The following is a 16,774-nucleotide window of genomic DNA, read 5'->3' as shown; positions in this document are numbered from 1 at the left end:
GGGGAGGACTATTCCTGGAAGTGTACAGAAATTACTCCTGACAGGCTCGGGGGAACATATGGGATATTGGGGATCAAACCTGGGTTGATCATGTGCAAGGAAAATGCCCCACCTGCTGTGCTATCACTCTTGCCCCTAAAATATAATCCTTATATGTAAAAGCACCACAAGCTATAATCCCACCTCAGTGAGAATGGGTCTGGAGCAGGCCCACCACAGGAAATAATCTACACCAGACTGAGGGTGAAGTACATGTGGTCCAGGAGATATGAAAGAGGGAAGGGTGGGAGAGAAAAAGAGGAAAAGAGGAAGAGAGAAAGAGAGAAAGAAACAGTGAGAGGGAAGCTGAAACCACAGTATTTATTGGGCATTAAAACCAACCCCCATGATTGGCGGGGAGCAAAAGAAAAGAGCCAATCTATAAACTCTTCCTGCCTAAGTGGGTCTTTGTTTAGGGAGAAATCAGTTTATAATCTAACACTTATATATGAAATTATATGGTATAATTATTTTATATGCTATGTTAATGTCATATATATTTAATTGCATATTCAGAATCTAAATCTGCTTCCATCTATATTAGAATTAAACATTAGGTTCAAAAGTATTTGAGTCAAACTTCAAGTATATGTGTATGTATACATATATCATTGTTTTGGAAAAACAAGATCATTTTGAATGTTTATAATATCATTTCATTTACAATTGCACTAATTCTTGATTTTGACTTATGCTTTGTTTTATTTAAAAAATATATTTTTTTGGTTTTTGGTTTTTGGGCCACACCCGACGGTGCTCAGGGGTTACTCCTGGCTGTCTGCTCAGAAATAGCACCTGGCAGGCTCGGGGGACCATATGAGACACTGGGATTCGAACCAACCATCTTAGGTCCTGGATCGCTGCTTGCAAAGCAAACACCACTGTGCTATCTCGCCGGGCCCCTATTTTTTATTATTTTAATCAAAGTGGATTACAAATCTTTCACAGTAATATATTAGGTAAATAGTGATAGTGAATCAGGGGCATTCCCACCACCAATATTGTCCTCCCTCTACCCCTGTTCCCAGCATGCATTCCATATCCCCTCTTTTAAAGCCCAGGCTGCTAGTATAGGTGGTCCTCTCTGTATCTAGAATGTTGTGAATCAGGTATCGATTCAGTTGGCTTTGGATTTGGTGCTTAAGTTTGAACCTTTTATTATTTCTACTTAATGTTCATGTGACTGTTTGGTCTTGGTACCCTCCAAGATGCAAGATGGTTCAAGTTGTGTGGTTCTATTTGAAGGAAAGAGAAAAATAAAAATATAATAAAATAAAATGGGGCAAAAATCGAACAAACAAAAAATGAGAGCAGTCCTTTTAAAGGCTATATCTATCAGTTTAAGAGCAGAGAGGGAAAGGAAGAAAAACAACAAAACATAACAATAGTACAAAAAAATTAAAAAGAAAAGAAAAAAAATCAAACAAAAAACTTGAAAAGCACCAGAGCAATATAGACAGCAGCCATACAATAACCATGGTCCTGAAATAGAAAACAAAACAAAACCCAAAAGAAAGAAAAAAACATCAACAGACAACAACAATAACAAAACTTAAAAAGAAAAAAAATTATTTTTGCTTCCCTTTGTTTTCTTGCATTGGCACAGTGAATATTGGGGAGATTAGAAATGGAATTCCCATGGCCTAAGAGATACAGGGTTTCTCCACCCTTGAAGTATACTGTCATGGGAATAACTACAAGCTCTGTAATTTTGACTTATGTTTTAAGATTAACATTAATATTTAGCTCTTCTCTTCAAAACTGACCTAAAATAACAGTAGATTCTACAATTTGAACACAAAGACAGGAATAGCTATTTATGGGTCAAAGTACTCAGGTGTTCTTAATTTTGTTGTTTTGGAATTGTTCCAGGCTCTGTGCTTCTGCTAGTGCTCAGTGACCTAGTGGTGTTAGAGATCAAACCCAGGCCTTCTGCATGCAAAGCATGTATTCAATCCATTGAACTATCACTTTGACCCTAGAAATTCTGATTATTAAAAGGAAATAAAAGTCTAGTGAGATTGGAGAGATACATCACTTATCTGAGTCTCATATTTGAGTTAGATCTGCCCCCTACCTGGGCCTTTGCCAAGAAGTCCCGGCATGCACAGTCCATGTTCTGTCTGCTGGAATTTTGATTTTTAGGGCAAATACTCCCTGTGTGCTTGGAGTTACTGCCTCAGGACTGCTTGGGGAATTTATATTTGATTCTTTACTTGAATAGTCTCATTATATGAGTATGCAGTCTGTTGTCATTCCAGCTGATCCTAAGAAAGCAGGTTCTTAATTGATCTAGTAGATGATCTCAACTTCTTTGTTAGCAGAGTACCTCTCTCAAAACCTGGCTGTCAGATCTCTTGGGAAGAGGTGTTAAAATTTTGTTGCCTCTTTTTATTAGATATATTGAGAGACTATTCTGATGTAGAGGGAGGATGTTCATAAATAAAAGGATGGGATGGCTCCTTGGTGACTTTACTTCAAAGATAAGACTTATTCACCATAATTATTCAATATCAGGACAGAATTATGGCAGGTAGGTGATGGGACCACTGGAAGTGCAAACCAGAACTGATTAACCGAGTAACCACATTTCACCGTATATGTGGTGCCTTCCTCCCTCCCTCCCCTCCCTCCCTCCCCTCCCTCCCTCCCTCCCTCCCTCCCTCCCTCCCTCCCTCTCCCTCTTCCTCTTCCTTCTTCCTCCTCCTCCTTCCTTCTTCCTTCCTTCCTTCCTTCCTTCCTTCCTTCCTTCCTTCCTTCCTTCCTTCCTTCCTTCCTTCCTTCCTTCCTTCCTTTCCATCCATACTGGGGATGACTTTCTCAGGTGTAGGATTATCCTTTCTCCAAAGTATATATGCACTCATAAATTATGTGATAAGAAAATTGACTTTTTTTTTTTACTAAAAGTAGGGAAATCAGGGTCAAGGGAAATAGAGCTTTATTATAGAATGAAACTTAAAATCTGTAGTGAGGAGGAGATATAGCTGTGACCAAAAGAGAAAAAAGATGCTACTTCTCTAAGTTCCTGAACCTCAGAGCTACCTTCTCCCCTTAAAATTCTTCACATACCTTTTCCCAACTACTTAAGTATTTTGAAGACTATATTTTATAGTTTGGTTGCTTTTGTTCTCTTGTGAGTTAAGGGTTTCAGAGGGGATCTAAAAGTTCTTACTTGCTTTTATTGTGGGCTGTTTTCTCTGCCCATCCCATGTGCTCTCCTTGTTCTCTTTCTGGGTTACAATCACAGAAGATGGTCAGCATCTCTTTAATGTGACTGGTAGCAATGTTATTGATGTTGGTGTGTAGAATGGTTAGCCAAATAATGTCAATCTGAGAAGTGGAGAGCAGGGGTGTAGTCCTAAGAGCACTTGGTTTACTTCAATCACCTTGGAGAAGTGCTTGAGAAAAGGGATCGAGGGTGGTGGAATAGTCATGAGCACCATTACTCTTTGGAAGTTAGTGTCCCACCAGCCCCATGTTAAGCTGTTGTACCCATGGTCCACTTGATTGTCATTAAACTATCTGAGATTTTTGGTAGTGGGGCCTCAGGCTGGAGCAAAGGATTCCTCTTTGCAGGAAAAGGACCTCCACTCAGGTCTTAGGTCCATTGCTACCTTTGTAGAGAAGAAATTTAGGAGAAAAATAGTGAATTTTTTTAATTAAGGGAATATGAGAGAAAGGGAAAGGGAGTGGGATAAAGAGTTCCTCAAGAAGTGAAATAACTGAGATAATATACCTCAAGTTGAGATGCAAGTGACCTAGAATAAGCATGTATGTTAGTTGTGTTTGCAAAGTTAGTTTTATAGATATTTTTTTCCAAACTCCCCCACTTGGGGATTTTTATGTAGGCAAGTCTCTTTTGCTAGGATGTTGTCAAGATGAAGAGCTTGGAATTTTGGTGGTTTTCTTTCACATTCTTACAATAGCCCTCTTTTTCTTGAAGCTTCTCTAAGCAGGGGAATTCAATCTTCTCTGGGTCTGTGCTGGTACCATTAGAGTCTTGTCAGGTCCCAAGTCCTGCATCCATAATGGGGTTCGGCTTTCATGCTTTATATGTACATTAGGACTGGGGACAGAGTATCTTATTGAAATCACATCTTGGTTTCATTACTTGCTAAGAATTTAATTACCCAGTGCACTCTTTCTACTTGCCTACTTCATAAAGCTGTTATGAGTTTGTGGAAAGGGAATATTCTGGGGAACATGAAACAGACATTGCCAACTGGGGCTGGAGTATAGGGTTCATCAAAAGACCAGATACAAAATTTGGGAGAGAATATGAGAGAACTATTTTGTATCTTGAATATGTTTTAGTTGGATGTCACTGTGACTAAACTTAAAAAGGAACACATCTATTGTTAAAAAAAAAAAAAAAGCTCTACAAATTTTAATGACTTGCACTTAAAAAGAGCCTGAGATTCAAGACCTGTAATTCTCCTCCTACTTGCTAATTGGATGCTGCACTTTACCATGTATTGAGAAACAAAGAAAACCAAAACAAAAATAATGAAAATAATGTCATAGGTTGTTGTGAATGTGCAAATAAAATAATGCATCTAAATTTGGGTGGCAGGTAATGTAGAAGTTTAGAATTTGCCTTTATCACTCTGCCAATCACAGATATACACAACGCTTGAAAAATAAAAGCCTAGGGGCCGGAGAGATAGCATGGAGGTAAGGCATTTGTCTTTCATGCAGGAGGTCATTGGTTTGAATCCCAGCGTCCCATATGGTCCCCCGTGCCTGCAAGGAGCAATTTCTGAGCCTGGAGCCAGGAATAACCTCTGAGCACTGCCGGGTGTGGACCCCCCCCAAAAAAAAACCACAAAAAAAAAAAAAAGAAAAAAAAGAAAAAGAAAAGCCTGATTTTTTTTCTTAAGAAGCAGCAGTTATTATTAAGTAAACAGTAGCAGATAGTCAAACAAAGAAAGATTTGATAAAAGAAATCGTGTTTATATTTATTTGAATGGCGATGTTTAGATTACTGAAGTCTAGAAATGATAACCAAAGGTTTATTAGGAAAGTGTTTTTGTTTCCCTGATTAGATTTTTCTAGAGAGTCATTGATATCTGGGTACTAATTAGTGTGTATATACTGCTGGCTAAAATGTCTATTTACTGTTCTGGGCTGGTCTTGCTTTGGCACTTCCTTCAGGTTTTGGCCATCACACACTGAGTTTTCTATTGAAGCATGGTGCCCTGAAGACAGCCAATTTCTTTTTAACACAAATCTTCCATGAAAAATTGTTAACTTCTTATGGTGGTCCAAAGAGAGATGGGTTTTCAAAGACTTCTCTGTGCTTATCTAATTGTGGCTACTTGCATTTTAGTTTTACTTTGTTATAACAAGTGCTTTGCCATTAATTAAAGCTTTTTCTGTTTATAGTGTTCTCCCCCCACCCCCTGCTCAGTACCATTTTCCCCATTTTACAGCTGGGCCCATTAAGGCACAGTAATTTGCTTTGGGCTTTGCTACAAAGGAAATCAGCAGCTGGGCTAAGGGCCAATTTTAGCATGTATTTCCTCAGTTTGTAAGAGCCCTCTTTTTCAGTCGTATTATGGTTCTCCAAGCCATTCCTTGGATTCTGGAAATAATCAGCTTCTGCTGGCCCGGGTTTATAGATGTTACAAAAATTGCATGGGAGCCAGACAGGAGCTGGGGAAATCAATGAGCCAACTTCCTCTGTTGTGAAGCTGCTCTTTTCTACCCCATACGCTGGCCCTTATACTTGCATAATTCTTGCTTTTCTCTCTGTTGGGTTACTGTTTCTTCTAAAAAGTGGGCTCCCTTCCCACGAAGTAACCAAGAACCAAACGCTCTTGACTTTCAACCACTGCTTCTTTTGTCAGCTAGAAGCTGCCAGTCAAGGGTTCAAAAGAGTCTAAAATATCTGACGCTTTCAAAGTATTACTTATCCAATATTGATTTACCACTGAGCTCAGGTATTCTTGAGGAAAGGCAATAGGAGTAAGACACAACCTCATAGTGTATTTTTATTTACTATTTTTGTATAGATCTCCAAAAGTTGTTGTCAGCTTTTCTCTAATTTTTACTCAGTTTCATGCATAAAAAAGCTGGAGAAAGCAATCTATTGTAAATTGGTTTATCCTAACCATCTTATACCAATTCCTCATTTTAGAAATAACTTTAGAGACCATAAGGTTTCTATTTAATATGATAAAGACCCATTTTTTCTCTTTTCTTTCACTTTCTATGTCTAGAAAATCTGGAATTTCACTTAAACTATCAAATGATCAGTGAAATGGAATAAAAAGTAATGATTCTGAATAAATGATTGCTTGATAGCACTTCACCTTTCAGATTGTAAGATCCAGTGAAATAATTGCCAATCAGCTAGCTTTACTCTTTATTGCCTAATGCTGGGAAGAGCAGAGAGAGGGGGGAAGGAGTTCTAACTTCACTGTAGTTTAGTTAATTGCATACCCTGTCCCTGAGTCTGTACCTTGAATAGAGCAATGGAAGTAAGTAGGATTAACAACAGGCTATTATTAAAAGGTGGAGAATACCAGTATATTAAGCTTTAAAAAACAAGTGAAAACATATTCATATATTAATCACCTGCTATATAACCAACATATTGTGTGAGCATAGGTCTCCTGACTAGCTTTCACATGACCACTTGCATAAACCTTACCATGATCATCTGAGAATTTTCTTGTGGGAAATCCTTAGTAGTGGAAGTTTCAGAAGCTTTGATGATGCAGTCATGCATCAATATTCTCCTTTGGTGCTGGTGTGTGTGAACCACTGGTGGATCATGCTCAGATGTGGCTTAACTGGCACAAATTGCAGTTCCATAAGTATCAATGTGAGGTTTATTCCAGTAAATCTTGCCAATTCTATATCATTAGTAACACTTCAGGCAACCCAGTAGGGGCTCTTTTCTGGGTTTGTGGGTTCTATCCTCTATCAAGCACCTGGTACTTTCCTGCAGTCTCTGGGTTTTGGAGTCAAAGTTTATGGAGTCAAAGTAAACAAAAGAAGATACCCGACATAGGGACACATCTAATATTTTTGTTATTGGATTCTTTCATATTCTTTTATTCCCACATACTCACTGTCAAGACTCTCCTATTAGGTGGCCTTTCTCCTGTAGCAATGAACTTGGCAGCTCACTGCCCCTCTCAGCTGTAGGTCTACTGTTCTATTTTCAGAGGTCTATGGCTTTTAGGGCAACCCCAAGCTCAGCTCTCTTAATGGAGAGCTCTCACCAGACTCTCTAGGCTCATATATTTTGTGAGGCATCTAACAGTGGCAGCTCAGAAGTGACAGCAGCCCTTTAATAAGCATCCCTACAATGTCTTTTTTCTCAAGCCTCTTCCATGCAATTTATGAGAAAACTCTCTTAAAGAAAACAGAACAAAGCTGGAGCTATGCCAAGGCTTAGACTTAGTCCTGTACACAAATATTCAAGGTCTCACTGTTTTCCTTCAGTTTCCATTTCCAAGGTCCCATTGTTTTGCCCAAACTCACTTCTATTCCCAAAACATGTTATCTGGTACAGATTTTCTTCAGGTCAAATGCCTGGCTGGGATCAGTGTAGGGGAAAAGTATAATATTTGTACAATCGCCCTCTCAGGTAATTAACATGTTACATATTTTAAAAGCTTGAATAAGGCTATTTTTTCTTTTTGGATAAAAGAACTACCTTTTCACACTAATATTTTATTAATTTTCATAGAATTAAAGGTAGATAATTAGAATTTAAATACTACTGCTTTTTGTTTTTTGTAGAAACAAATGTAGCTCAATCAACAGAAATAGAAGTACAAACCTCATTAGGGTTCCTCCTGGTCACTGAGAGTGGAAGGAAGCAAAACCCCAGAGATTCTAGCCTGTGGAGCAGAAAGGGCTCCTCCTCTCAGCTGGCTCCTGCTGTTCTTTCAGCTAATTAATGCTATCTGTCTGTCACCTCCTTCATCTGCCCAAGGAAATGAAGGAAATTCCCCTGATTTGCCTGCTTTTTCTCCTTTTGGCAACCATAAACTATTTTTTCTGTGCTCCAAGGACCAATAGTGGCATTTTCTCAATTAATTAAAAAGAGTTTAGTGCCTATTAAGAGAACTATCCTGAGATTCTGAGACACTCTTTCACCTTAGACATTCTTTATCACTCACTAATGTACATGGAGGGATCAATCTAGGAAGGTCATTGTTGGTTGCCAAGGATTCATTTGCAGCATAGTCTTGAACTAACAGGCAGGCAGCAACTCCCTAAAAAGAAGACTTTTAAATCCAAGGTTTCATATTTTGGAGAATAAGCTAATACTCTGCTTTTTAAATATACCCCAGCTGCATCAGATTCCTTTATGTCTCAGAGAACTCGACAGCAATAAGAAATTCCATGTCCTCCAGTATTCCTGCCTGTTTTTGCACATAGCAGGTGGAAAGCCTGCATCAGAGTTCTGAAACTCCTAGCTGTATTATAAAGTGTAACATTGGAATTAAAATTAGCATGGGCAAATAGTAATTCTCATGGTCTCTAAATTTCTTACTTTACAAGAACATTAAACCTAAAAAATACAAAGTAGGCAAACTTTTGGTACTATTTCTTAGTTCCTCTTTGCACTTTTTTGCTAAGTACTAGCAATAGTCACTTTGCAGACTATTCCTCACCAATAGAATCACACAAATGTAATCCATTATTGTTCTTTTCCAAAAGTGTCTCACTATGTTTTTATGTCCCAATCCTCAAGAAAAGACTATTGATACTATTAGAAAATTATTAGGTCATTTATGATGCTATGGATCTCATATATAAATGAATATTTTCTCAGAAGGTACTAATAGTTTCTTTTATTTGACTTAGATGTTTCAAGTGTTATGAAAAAGTTAAAATTCTCTTAGATCATATTCAGTAAAGCATAGCTTTTCAAAGATTGCCCTTTACATAAACCAGAATGAGGCCAGTTAACATATATAAGTAATAATATATCATATATGCATTAATTATTATATATTATAAAAGGTAAACTATCTTTTATTAATTTTTTCTTATAGTTTTTTTAGAACTTATTTCTCTGTGATTTTTGGTAACAAGTATGTAAATGCCTGAAGGCAATTCATTCCTTAAGCTGACCTAAAGACATCTACATATTTCATTACTTTCTAACCACTTATGACATCTGGAAACTTTTAAGAGGAATACCTAGTTAGTTACTCAGGGTGTAACAACATAATTTGGATACTCAGATGAATATTTGCATTATATGTAGTAATGATAATTTGTGCCTTCCCAGATGTTGGTATCTTGGCTTTTGACTTTTACAATGACTATGGAAGCAGGCTTTTGTGTGGAAAGAGGAATAATTATAAAATCCACTTCAAGTAGATGTGAGAGATATTCTCCATTGTATGGACACAAGTTTGAGTAAATATTCTTTATATGAACAAAAAATGTCAATTAGTTTTCCTGGAATATATTTGGTAAGAGAATATTTTAGGATACAGCTCAAAGGAGCATATTTAAGGCTGTAATTTTAATACACATAAATTAAAGGATAGACTTAAATGCATCAGCAAAGCTCATGGATGAGGTAATCACATCTGTTTTACTTCAAGCTGTATGAAAGGCAACAAGACTTAACAACAAGCAAGCATAAAGCTCAAACAATATTTTTAGTGTGTAAGCATGTACATGTATAGTATTCTATATTTTTAATATAATTTTATTTTAATCATAGTGGCTTACATATCGTTGACAATAATATTTTAGGTACATATTAACATAAAATCAGGGGAATTCCCATCACTGAATTGTCCTCCCTCCACCTCCGTTCCCGTCCTACTTCCCATATCCTCTTCCCTCACCTCTGGGGCTGCTAGAATAAGTGGTCCCCTTTGTGCCTAGCTTACTACTTAGTGGTCTTACACCTGTTTGGTCTTGGTACCTCCCTTATTTCCCCCTCTAACTGGGAAGCGGGACTAGATAGTTCAAGTTATGTGGTTTTGTATGAAGAAGAGAAAAGTAATAAACTGGGGAAAATTCAAATACTCTGAAAATGGACAGAATCCTTCTAGAGGCTCTCATCCTAGGTTTAAGAGACGAAGGGGTAAAAGAAGGTGAAACACCACAGCAGTACAAAAAAAGTGTCAAAATATCCAGTGAGCACTCCAAAAAAAAAAAATAAAAAAAAAGAGAGAGAGAGAGAAGCACCACATAAAAGCCATGGTATTGAGATAAAAAAAATGTGGCAGAGGGGCCGGGTAGGTGGCGCTGGAGGTAAGGTGTCTGCCTTGCAAGCGCTAGCCAAGGAAGGACCGCGGTTCGATCCCCCGGCGTCCCATATGGTCCCCCCAAGCCAGGGGCGATTTCTGAGCACATAGCCAGGAGTAACCCCTGAGTGTCAAACGGGTGTGGCCCAAAAACAAAAAAAAAACACAAAAAAAAAAACAAAAAACAAACAAACAAAAAAATGTGGCAGAGCACATAAAGGAAGAAAATAAAATAAATAAATAAAAATGGAGACAACAACTTCAATAGCCAAACTAAAACAAAGAAATCGACAAAAACTAGATAAATAAAAAAATTGTTTTGTGCTTTCTTTCTTTTTTTTTCTTCCCTCCTGCACATGCACAGTAAATATTGGGGTTATTCGAAAAGGAATTCCCTTGGCCTAAGAGATACAGGGATTCTCCACCCTTGAAGTATATTGTCATGGGATTAACTATAGACTCCTTTCAGGTTTTACTCTCCCCTTGGTTCTTTTGTGGTGTATGGAAGACTTCTGCTCCATCCTGGGTGATACAATCAGCCCTCTGTATCTAGAGATCTCAGTATCTGCACAGGTCAAGGAGTGGAACTAATGATGAAGTCTTTCTTTGTGGTTCTAGAAGTTCTGTTCCCTCAGTGTCATTTTAATCCGTCTTCTGTGGTTGGTGGTCCTGGTCTTTGTGCTGATCCTAGGATGGGGCCTGGGATAGCGTCTTTCGTTATGTTTCCAGAAGACCCATTCCGTTGCAAATGTCTCAGACAGATCTCTGGAACTAAAGATCATGGTTGTTGTGCAGGTCATAGCTCAAACCCTAGACTAGGGCTTTTTAAAATTGGTTCCAGGATATATACAGTCTGGTCATGGTTCTGTCAGCCAATCATCTGTAAATTGTGATCTTGGCATTTGATAGACCAAAGGGTGATAAGTCTTCTGATTTTGTCTTATTGTTAGCTGGTGAGGTAGGATAACTTGCTCTTCGGTCAAGTTGTTCCCATTTTCCTCATTGTCAGAATATCATATTAGGGCTGGCACTTGTTGGTGTCTGAGCAGTATTAACAATGTCCCGGATGGGATATGTTTCCTGTGGCTGTTGTGAAGAACTGTGTCATTTCTATGTCTGGGATCCAGGGTACAAAGCTGGACAGTTGGTGTCTAATCACCTGGGGTCTAAGTTGTGTCCACGTGACATATTTTCAAGGTGGGAGATGCCCCTGTATTGTAAGCAAGTATGAGTTCTTATCCCTAGTAGATAAGAGCTCATTTTTATACATAAGATTTCCCCTTTTTTCAGTGTGCCTTTGCAGAGAGAAATGGTGCTACATTATATTGCCAGTGCATTTGAGGGTGGAAAGAGAAGAAAACAAAAACAGGTCACACACCCAAAAAAGATAAAAATAGAAATAAAAATATATGTTCTCACATATATATGAATATATATAAAGAAAAAAGATTTTAAAAAATAAAATAAAAAGTAATTAAAGGAACAAAGTGATGCAAGAGACTACTTTACATTTGGGGAAAAGTAGGTAAAGTGTTAGTGTAATACAGGTCTTATACTTATGATGGAAGTATAGGTTTCCCCATTGTTTTTTTGAGATTTTCTTGTGGTGTGTGGGTTCCCGGGTACCTTTTCATCACAACCTGACTCTCTTGAGATTGGCAAAAGATTTGTGGCAGGGAGGTCTTGGGAAGAGTTCTTGCATTGGGGATACTTTTATAGCTAAGTCCGGTTTCAAGTAATAGTCCACGTTAGGAAGGGTTAGTAAGGAGGACCGTGTAGCATGAGTCAGCAGAGGAGTTGGTTGCCTTTTCTTGCAGGGGACGAGGTGTGGGTTTGACTGGTTGTCCCTTCGCCTGGGTGCTGGGTACTGGTTTGTTGGGGGTAGGAGGTCAGTCTTGATGCCTAATGGATTAAGAACTGAGGGTGAAAAGTTTTAATAAGGTGGGAAATCTAGATGGGACTGAGGGGTGAGGGGAGTGTCCGATTTCCAAAGTGGGGGAAAGGGGAAAGTATATGGGAGGGGCAGGAAAGAAGAGTGAAAATAAATTAAAAAGAAAAGGAGAGAAAAAGAAAAAAGAAAAAGAAAGTAGTGAGAAAAGAGGAGAAAAGAGCAAGGGAATGCTAGTTTGCTTGAATGTGTTTGATGAGTATTAGTATAAGTCTGTAGGTCACAGTTGCTGCTTCAGTGGTCTGGCTGGTCACGTGCTTCAAGTCCTAAAAGAAGGTATAACCTAGAGATAAAGGTATGTTAAGGAGTTTTATCGGGACATTCTCGTAGTGCAAGCTGGGTATGGTATCTCATGTGACTGAGCCCCGAGCTGCCATCTTACTTTGTCCACCCTTTGTATCCAAGAACACCTGTGGACAGAAAACCTGAGAGGTTGTTTTAAATATAGTAAGATTAAGGCATTAAAACATATTGTTATGAAATGCTTCCGTTGGAGTCCATGATTTCCCATGGTATTCTTTACCTGTAATCCTGTATAAGCTCCCTAAGGGATTATTATGGGCCTTTGTAGTAGAAGGTTGATTACATACCTGTTCTTTTTATGCTGCTGTTTCTGCTGTTGCTGGATTCTTTGTGGTATAATGTGTAGTCAAGAGTTTGTGTTGTTCCTCTATCACGTGTTTTGGGCACTGCTCCCCATTATATGTTGACTGTTACAGTGTTTGGAGTTTCTACCCTGTTAAACCCTGTTATTTGATTTTTGAGTATTAGTTGTATGTAAGGTGTATGTTCTAGGTGCTTCAAAATAGTGCTAACATTCTGTGTTTATCTTTCATCTTCTGGCTTACTTTGTTTAACATAATATGTTCTAGGTCCATCCACGTTGCTGCAAAGTCTGTGATTGTATCATTTCTGACTGCCATGTAGTATTTCATTGTGTATAGATACCACATCTTAATGATCCATTCATCTGTTGTTGGACATCGAGGTTAGTTCCAAGTCTTGGCTATTATACTGAGTGTTGCAATAAATAGTGGGGTGCACACATACTTTGGAATGAATGCCCTTCCAACTTGGGGGTAATTGCTGGGTCAAATGGCAGCTCAATTCTGAGTTCTTTGAGCACTCTCCAGACTGTTCTCCATAGGTGTTGAACAAGGGGGCATTCCCACCAGCAGTGAATGAGAGTGCCTTTCATGCTGCATCCCCGCCAACTGAGATTGTTTCCATTATTTTTTATGTGAGCCATCTTCACAGGTGTAAGGTGATACCTCATTGTTGTCTTTATTTGTATTTCCCTAATGATGAGTGAAGGTGAGCATGTTTTCATGTGTTTGTTGGCCATCTTTCAGTCTTCCTCAGAGAAGTATCTATTCATTTCATCTCCCCATATTTCTATGGCTTTATTTGATTTTGGGGGGCTCAGCTTTCTGAGTGCTTTGTATATTCTGGATATCAGCCCTTTATCTGACATGATGAGTGCAAAAATTTTTCCCATTCAGTTAATTGTCTTCTTGCCTTAAGTAGGGTTTCTTTTGCCATGCAGAAACTTTTTAGTTTGGTGTAGTCCCATTTGTTTATGTTTGATGCTAAAGTTCTTGCCATTGGCATTCTATCATCAAAGAGTTTTTGATATATAGGTCTTCGAGTGTTCTGCCTATTTTTCCTCAATTAACTTTATAGATTTGGGTCTGGTTTCAAGGTCTTTAATCCATTTTGAGTTGACCTTTGCATATGGGGTGAGGTATGGGCCAATGTTCAATTTCTTACAGATGGTTTTCCAGTTGTACCAACACCATTTGTTGAAAAGACTTTCTTTGTCTCATTTCATATTATTGGCTCTTTTGTCAAATATTAGTTGAGTGTATATATGGGAGCTTATGCCTGAAAATTCTGTTCTAACCCACTGGTCTGAGGTTCTGTCCTTGAACCAGTACCATGGTGTTTTGATCACTATGGCTTTATAGTACAGCTTCAAGTTAGGCAAAGAGATGCCACCCAGCTTCCTGTTTTTTAGTATATGTTTGGCTATCCTGGGTCTTTTATGGTTCCAGATAAATTTTATGATTGATTGTTCTAAGTCTTTAAAGAATGATGTCTAAATTTGGATGGGGATTGCATTAAATCTATATAGGAGTTTGGGTAGGATAGTCATTTTGACTATGTTGATTCTACCTACCCATGAGCATTGGATGTCCTTCCATTTCCCAAGATCCTCTTCTATTTCTTTCTGAAGTGTTTTGAAGTTTGCCAGGTATAAGTCCTTCACTTCCCTTGTAAGGTTGATCCTAGGTACTTCATTTTTTATACTATTTTAAATGGAGTTGTATTCTTAATCTCTCTCTCTCTCTCTTCTACTTTATTATTTGTATAAAGAAATGCTACTGTCTTTTGTGTATTGACTTTGTAACCAGCCACTTTGCTGTATTGGTTTGTTGTTTCTAAGAGTTTTACTGGGACTCTTTAGGGTTTTCTATGTTCTTTTTTTGGGGGGGGGCACACCTATTTGACACTCAGGGGTTACTCCTGGCTAAGCACTCAGAAATTGCCCCAGGATTGGGGAAACCATATGAGATGCTGGGGGATCTAACCACGGTCCTTCCTTGGCTAGCGCTTGCAAGGCAAACACCTTACCTCTAGCGTTTTTCTTGTATATCATCATGTCATCTGCAAAAAGAGATAGTTTGAATTCATCTTTCCCTATTTGAATTCCTTTGATTCCCTTCTCTTGTCTGATTGCTATTGCTAGGACTTCTAAGACTATGTTGAATAAGAGTGGAGAGAGTGGACATCATTGCCTAGTTCTTGACCTTAGTGGAAATGCTTTCAGTTTTTAACCATTAAGGATAATGTTGGCTATGGCTTTTCATAGATAGCTGTAACTATCTTCAGAAAGGTTCCTTCCAGACCTATTTTGCTTAGCGTTTTCAATATGAATGGGTGTTGGATTTTGTCAAATGCCTTTGCTGCATTGATTGATATAATCATGTGGTTTTTGTCTTTTTTATTATTGATGTGGTGTATGATGTTATTGATTTGCGTATGTTGAACCATCCTTGCATCCCTGGGATGAAACTCACTTGGTCATGTTGTATAATCTTTTTGATGTAGTGGTGGATTCAGTTCGCTAAGATTTTGTTGAGTATTTTTGCGTCTATGTTCATTAGTGAGATTGGTCTGTAGTTTTCTTTCTTGGTGGGATCTTTGCCCTCTTTGGGAATCAGAGTGATATTAGCCTCATAGAAGGAATTGGGGAGCATTCCTGTCTTTTCAATGGTTTTGAAGAGCCTGTGGATCAGTGGAAGTAATTCTTGGAATGTTTGATAGAATTCACCTGTAAAACCATCTGGGCCTGGACTTTTGTTCTTGGGAAGTTTCTTAATTACTGTTTCAATTTCCTCCAAGGTGATTAGCCTATTTAGGCTTTCTAAATCCTCCTTTTCTAGTCTTGGAAGGGAGTATTTTTTTTTAAGAATATGTCACTTTCTTCTGGGTTCTTTAGCCTAACAGTATACTTGTTCATAATATGTCTTCATGATGTGTTGGATTTCTTGGGTTTTGTTGTAATCTCTCCCCTTTCATTTGTGATCCTGCTTATTTGGGTGTTTTTCCTTTTTTTTTTTGCTGAGTCTTGCCAGTGGTTTGTCTATCTTGTTTATTCTTTCAAAAAACCAACTCCTGGTCTCATTGATTTTCTGTATTGTTTACCTTTTTTTTTTTTTTTTTTTTTTTTTTGGTTTTTGGGCCACACCCGGTGGTGCTCAGGGGTTACTCCTGGCTGTCTGCTCAGAAATAGCTCCTGGCAGGCACGGGGGACCATATGGGACACCGGAATTCGAACCAACCACCTTTGGTCCTGGATCGGCTGCTTGCAAGGCAAACGCCGCCACTGTGCTATCTCTCCGGGCCCCTCTGTATTGTTTTCTTAGTTTCTATGTTGTTTATTTCTGCTCTGGTTTTTTATTATTTTGTGTCTTCTGGTTGTGTTTGGGTTTCTTTGTTGCTGTTGTTGCAGCTCCTTAAGATGGTCCTTTAAGCTGCTAATTTTGTTGTTTTCCTCTTTCCTGACATAGGATTGTATGACTATGAGTTGTCCCCTGATTACTGCTTTTTCTGTGTCCCACAAGTTTTGACAAGTTGTTTCTTCATTGTTGTTTGTCTCAAGGAATCTTTTTATTTCTTCCTTGAGTACCTCTTTGATACAGCTGTTTTTGAGCAGCATGTTGTTTAATCTCAGGTGTTGGATTTTCTCCATTGCTTCTTTTTATAGCCAATTTTGACCTCTGTTGCGTAGTGATCTGACAGGGTGCTTCTAATGATCCTTACCTTTGTGATTTTATGCAGGTTAGATTTGCATCCTAAGGCATGGTCTATTCTGGAGAAGGTTCTATGTGGACTTGAGAAGAATGTGTATTCTGCTTTCTGGGGGTGGAGGGCCCTATATAAGTCTATTAGCCCTAGTTCTTCTAGTTTTTCATTTAGGGCTCTTATTTCTTTGTTAGTTTTCTGTCTGATGGATCTGTCCAGTGGCGATAGTGGAGTATTAAGGTCT

This window comes from Suncus etruscus, chromosome 15 (genome assembly GCF_024139225.1).
Source record: "Suncus etruscus isolate mSunEtr1 chromosome 15, mSunEtr1.pri.cur, whole genome shotgun sequence".
In the NCBI taxonomy this organism is placed as follows: Eukaryota; Metazoa; Chordata; class Mammalia; order Eulipotyphla; family Soricidae; genus Suncus; species Suncus etruscus.
Note: the sequence above shows the minus strand (reverse complement) of the source record.